We start from the raw sequence: 5,966 nt of genomic DNA, 5'->3' as shown, positions 1-5,966 counted from the left end.
GTTTCTCTCCCCTTACTTTTTTCATTTCCTCTCTCTCTCTCTCTATCTAAAATATCAAAAGTATAGGTAACGATGTAAATATATACTGATATCATATGCATACAATCTCCACAATGAAACGCATTATAAATTGATTGAACTTATTCCTATATCCAAAGCATATAAATTAGTTTGACAATCACATAACGGATAAATAAAATTGTGGAATTCAAGCGCATAATGCTCTGCCTACTGAGTAAAGAGGCTAGTGTTATTTAGGACAATATAAGTAAAAGTGATGCATTTAAAAATTACCCATCTTACAATACTCCTTTAATAACCCAAAAAATAGGATGTTTTCACCTTTAAAAGCTTAATGTACATTTATTGAAAAAAAAAAGGAGCTTAATGACCAGCTAACAATTTGACATGCAACAACTTCCACTCCAAATTATCCAGAACAAAACAAATTGATCATATTCATAGATTATACATGTATCCAAAAGAACATATTAACTCGCCCAGTTTGACAAGAATCAAATCAAACTATATCAAGCACACGATCAGAAGATAATTTACAAAGAATTTAGAATTCTGAGCCTACTAAGAAAATTCTCGATATAAAAAACGGATCTAAAAATGTGTAAAATAACAAGCCAAAAAGCTACGAAGCTCAATATCATTACTCCGTACTATATATCTGTAAACACTTATGAAGCTCACATTTTGTTTTGCCTAAACGACAAGATAAAGAAAAGCGATTTGTTGCATTTGAAGTCATAATTGCCATCGCTATATGCTTGATGCAATGAGGTGCAGTTGCTACCTTAAGAGTATTAACCTGAAAGCGTCAAACCAGAACTCCAATTAATCAAAACCAAATATTTCAGTTGAAAATAAGGAATTCTTGATTTCACACTTGTAGTGGCATCATATAACTTCAGATAGTTTTCTTGTTTTTGCAAGCATACCTCACTGCTTTATCTATCAACAGACATTTATTGATCCCTAATAAAAAGCATAAAGTCTAATAATAGTACAATATAGGTAGTATGATACAGGATTTGAAGTTCGCAATTACATAAACTACAGAAGAAATTACATGAATCAATGAGCACTCTACTTATAATTTACTTCGTATGATAAAGTAATACATGGTTGTCTATTTTGGATCAAAAGTGTGTTATAAAGGTGTAATCATTGAAAATGATTTAAAACAATTAGCTCAATTCTGAAATCATTAAATCTTTTAATAAACAATTATGGGAGTCGTCTTTTTTACATGAAAAGTTACCGAAGAGCAACATTTTCAAGATGGTAACGCGGGGGTTCTTGACTCCTCCGCTAATCAGAGCTAATTTTCTAACAACCTTCATTAAGAAAATAATCAATTAGACATTTAACAATCTTAATCAAATAAATAAAGCCCTAACTTTAGAATGCAGAGAAATCAAATCCCTATTTTTTTTACCAAATTGCATCGAAACTACCCCAAAATAATAAACTAATTGATTTAAATTGGAAAACTACAATTTTAAAACGATTTGAAATTGATTCGAGAAAACCCCTCAATTTTAAACGAGCTCAACTAATTCAGAAGCCCCCAATTTCTTATCAAACTGAATTGAGAAATTCTCAATTTTAAAATGAACTAAATAAAGAAAACCATGGGAATGAAGAGATACCTTAGTACCAAGTTTCTAAGTAAGAGCCATTGAATTAGTTATCCATATATCAAGAACACACACACAAGTACTCAATTTAGAAAGGAAGCACAGCAGCCCCAAACAAAACAAACAACCCTTGCAGCAGCAACAAGCACAGAACAATAATACTCGAGAAGAACACAAGAACAATCACACCACAACAACTAACTCACAAGCACCACACAGCAATCCCACACACCACCATAACACGAAGGGAAAAAAAGACCTTGGAAAAGCTCCTCACATTTGCACACAAAGAACCCAAGATTACCTCTTGAATTCTAACAAGGATGAAAAAAATGAGTGTTTACAGTGTGACCATTGCAGAGACGTCTAACCAGCAAAACTCTCTCCCAAATTTATCTATACAAAGTTAAAACCTTAGGGGGTTTCAGTACAGTAGTAGGTTTGTTGTGCTCCATGTTTTCCCTAAATTAAAACATGAAACCATTTATGTTGAAAAATTAATTCAAAGGCACACTTTATAAAGTTAAAGTTGATATGTAAGAGAAAACCATTAAAAGTGGTTTAAGGAAAAGTGTGTTGTTTGTTCTACTTCCCACAGCCCTTCATACCTCTTAACTAAAGTAAGCAAACACTACCCAATTGCAAGCTCGTTTTTTACAGCCACGTCCAACCCAACATGTGACCCGGAGATCAAATTAGCGTCGACATTCAACATGATAATACCTTCAGAGAGGGGGGAGGGGGGAATCCAACCTGATGCAGAATGTTAGTCATGAGCTGTAGTTCTAACGAATACTTTATGTGTATAAGAGCCATACACCTCAACATATTTTACAAATCCCATAGTTGTATACACTATGGTCAATGTTATGTTTTCAAAGATGAATTTGTTCCTGCAAAACCAAGTAGTACACATCATAGCAAGTATAGTTGCGAGTCAAGAAGGATTACCACAGCAAGGATAGGAGGACCTTTCCTTGAAAAAGCAGCATGGTTTGGAGCCACATCCTTCCTTTTATCCCCTGTAATAAGACAAATTGGGAAGATTCAAGGCATAGAGCATATAAGTCTTATGATCTCGTACTTTATTGAACACAAACCACTACAAGTAAAACGAATTTAAACACTATATAGCTAGATTGCAACTACATGTTAGAATTTTACAAACTTAATTAGTATTGTTAGAGCATGCTACATTTAACATAACTATCTTCAATCACCCCTGCCATGCACTGATTTAAAGTCGCAGACTTTACCTGAAAATGATTCACTTGCACCTTGACCATCTAGCAACAAAATCGATAGTCCCCAAGTAATGAAAACCCTAGCAGACTTCATTAAGAAAATAATCAATTAGATACTGAAAGATCTTAATCAAATAGATAAATAAAAAAAAAAAAAAAAAAAGACTCTGACTTTAAAACGCATCGGAATATAATCCCAATTTTTTAACAAATTGAATCAAACCCACCCCATAATCCTGAAATAATTTTTCACCCTCCATTTCTGCATACATAGAAATTAAAGCACCACTCATAATCAAGGTACAAGAAATAAAACGAAAAAAAAGGGAAATGAACACGAAGAAACAATGAAGCCCAACCATTCTTCATGAAACAATTACTCATACATCACTCATACAAAAGAACACAAAATAAATAAATTTCAAACCGAATTTAACGATAATGGTGCAAATATAACCTAATTCTGGCAGCTGATCTAGCGTTTGATAATTTTGTCATTTTTTGAGTTTAAATGACTGAAATTGGTTCAGATTGAAATTTAGATTTTTTTTATCAAAATAGTAAGAAAAACATGTTTTGTTCCTCGAAGTTGCCATTATAAAAAATGTAAAGAAAATTCTATCAATCTTTTACAAAAAAATATGATGACAATTAAAATTGCCCATAATTTAACAACAAACTATTAAATGTAGCCTTTTTCTTTTTATCATTCCTTAATTGTGGGTAACTTTTCCAACTTACAAAGTAATTAAGTAACAAATCTAAGTACCCATGCTACGTAAGATCATCATATTCATTAAATGACATAAAAATTGACAAAATTACTAAGAATATGAAATAATTAGTAAAGAAAAAACGAAAACAATTAAATGAAAGAACCCATGCATAAATTTGCACGAAAACAAACACCACCAAAAAAATAAAAAAGAACAATTAATCAAACTCTAAGATATCAAAGTAAAATAGAGCAAAATTATACCTTTCCAGTGAGAAATTCTCCAGAAAAAGCTAAAACCCAGAAGAATATGATGAAGAACAAGTTTGTTCTGCAAGAAAATTGAGAAAATTCGAAGACATTGTATAAAAGAAGTAAGAATAAGAGGGAAATGAAGATAAAAAGTGTAGAATATAAATGAGAAATTATAGTTTGTTAATTGCTATTATTAAAAGGTAATGAAGCTTTAGCTAAATTTTTTCTCTTTTATAAGCTTGACTTGAAAGGTTAGGCATATATTATTATAAATCAAATTCCGCCAAAGAGATAATGCTTTGGGGAAACGGACTCATACAAACAAGTTTCGAAACATTAAGAGTATCCCATCGAGCTAAAAGATGGGCTACCGAGTTGCCTACCCTTCTCACATGTGACGAAATAATAACATCAAACATACTTGACATACTCCTACTATCATCATAAATTAGGCAAATTGGAGAATAGCCTATGAAGTTGTTATCAATCTTCTGAAATACCTTAGCAAAGTCTCCTTCAATCCAGATGTTCAAGATGCCCAACCTATGTGCAATTTGCATTCCAAAACGCACTGCTTCATCAGCTGCCTCCACCTCTAATTACGCAGCCACCCTTCGAACAGCAGCCCACAGCAGTTGCCCATGTTCATCCCGAGCAACCGCACCAAGACCTACATCTTGAGTCGTGATGTGTGCAACACCAACACCTACGTACAATAAATCCAAATATTCCTATTAAAACTGCAGAAATTTACTCAAATATCCAAAATACATCCAAACCCTATTAAAAAGCCAGAATCTTAGTATACATAAAACTACTCCTATAAAACTCCGGGAATTTTCTTAACTATACAAAATACATCAAATATATGCATATTCAAGTATCAAATCTCAGTCATTCGACCAATATACTATGTTCAGCAACTTAACAAACATCATTAAGCACTTGTTTAGCGATTGTTAGCTCGAATCTCAGTTATTCTTCCATATCTCAATATATAGAGCAGCAAAATCAGAGAATAAATTCAAAATAACAAATACAAATCGAATAAAATCTTTTATTTAGACAGATTTCCGCAAAATTTAACATCTAAACCCTAAAAACCAGAAGAAAAAAAAATTACAGAAATCACACAAACCTGAGCAGCTTTGTAAGCATTCAAAGTATCTTCAGCAGCAGTTTTCTCCTCTTTTTCCCTTTCTCAGGTCAAAATCAGAAGGGCGAAATCACCACTCCTTCATCAAGAATAATTCAATTTTTCAATCGAAATTCAGAAAATTAATTAAGAAGAATTACCTTCGATTTTTCAATCGAAATTCAGATTATTAATTAAGAAGAATTACCCAAAAAAAACATTTCAATCGAAATTCAGATTATTAATTAAGAAGAATTACCAAAAAAACATAGCACAAAAAAGGATTCAACCCCATCAAAATCAAAACGATTTCGCACAAATACACCCACAAATATTCAACCCAAACAATTCGAAAACACATTGAAATCAACAGGAACAGACATGCAAAAAAACCACAACAATCGAACAAGTAAAGCCCAAAAATTTGAAACTAAACCGAGAAAGAGAAACGAGATCGAACCTGATGAATGTGACGATCCGAAAAGTATCATCCACAACCTCAAACTCGAAGAATTCGAAGCACCATCATCAGTGGTCTTGAGTTGCTGAAGTTTTCTCCCTCTAGGTTTCTCTCTCCTTGTTTCCCCTAAGAAATGCTCTGACCCTTTCCTTCTGAGATGAAAACAAAGAGAGGGAAGTCGGTGAAAAGCAAGGGCTCACTCTCAATTACAGTTGTGATACATAATGCAACTGGCTAAGAAAGGGCACTTTCGGCAATTCATTTAATATAAGGGTATCTTTGTAATAGCACCACATTGCACTATTCATAAGAACAGTATTTTCTTTTGCATGTTTTGCAAGGTCTATAGATGTAGAGAACATAAGACTATTTCAAAATAATTTAGTTAAAAAGACACTCATGCATACAAACAAAGTAAATTGTTTTTCTTTTTCTTTTTCTTTTTAAAAAGGTAAGAAAAGATATATAGGGGAATTCATAGTATAACAAAGTATATTGAATATAT

General features: G+C 32.5%; 1 long non-coding RNA gene across 2 annotated transcripts; it reads right to left on the bottom strand.

Annotated features, from left to right (window-relative positions):
* Positions 1 to 418: 418 nt before the first annotated feature.
* Positions 419 to 5,656, bottom strand: LOC145624080 (uncharacterized). 2 transcript variants are annotated; one of them, XR_014110377.1, is made up of 7 exons: positions 5,462 to 5,656; positions 5,005 to 5,101; positions 4,367 to 4,572; positions 3,876 to 3,942; positions 2,909 to 2,984; positions 2,604 to 2,674; positions 419 to 820 (listed from the first exon to the last, which is right to left on the bottom strand). It is a non-coding gene; the product is annotated as an uncharacterized LOC145624080 (long non-coding RNA). The 2 variants fall into 2 exon arrangements; XR_014110378.1 differs by having other exon boundaries at positions 2,406 to 2,674; positions 5,462 to 5,655.
* Between the last annotated feature and the right edge of the window lie 310 nt (positions 5,657 to 5,966).

This window comes from Chenopodium album, chromosome 3 (genome assembly GCF_948465745.1).
Source record: "Chenopodium album chromosome 3, dcCheAlbu1.1, whole genome shotgun sequence".
NCBI classification, from domain to species: Eukaryota; Viridiplantae; Streptophyta; class Magnoliopsida; order Caryophyllales; family Amaranthaceae; genus Chenopodium; species Chenopodium album.
The sequence above is the reverse complement of the archived record's forward strand: the minus strand, read 5'-3'. Positions and strand labels throughout refer to the sequence as shown.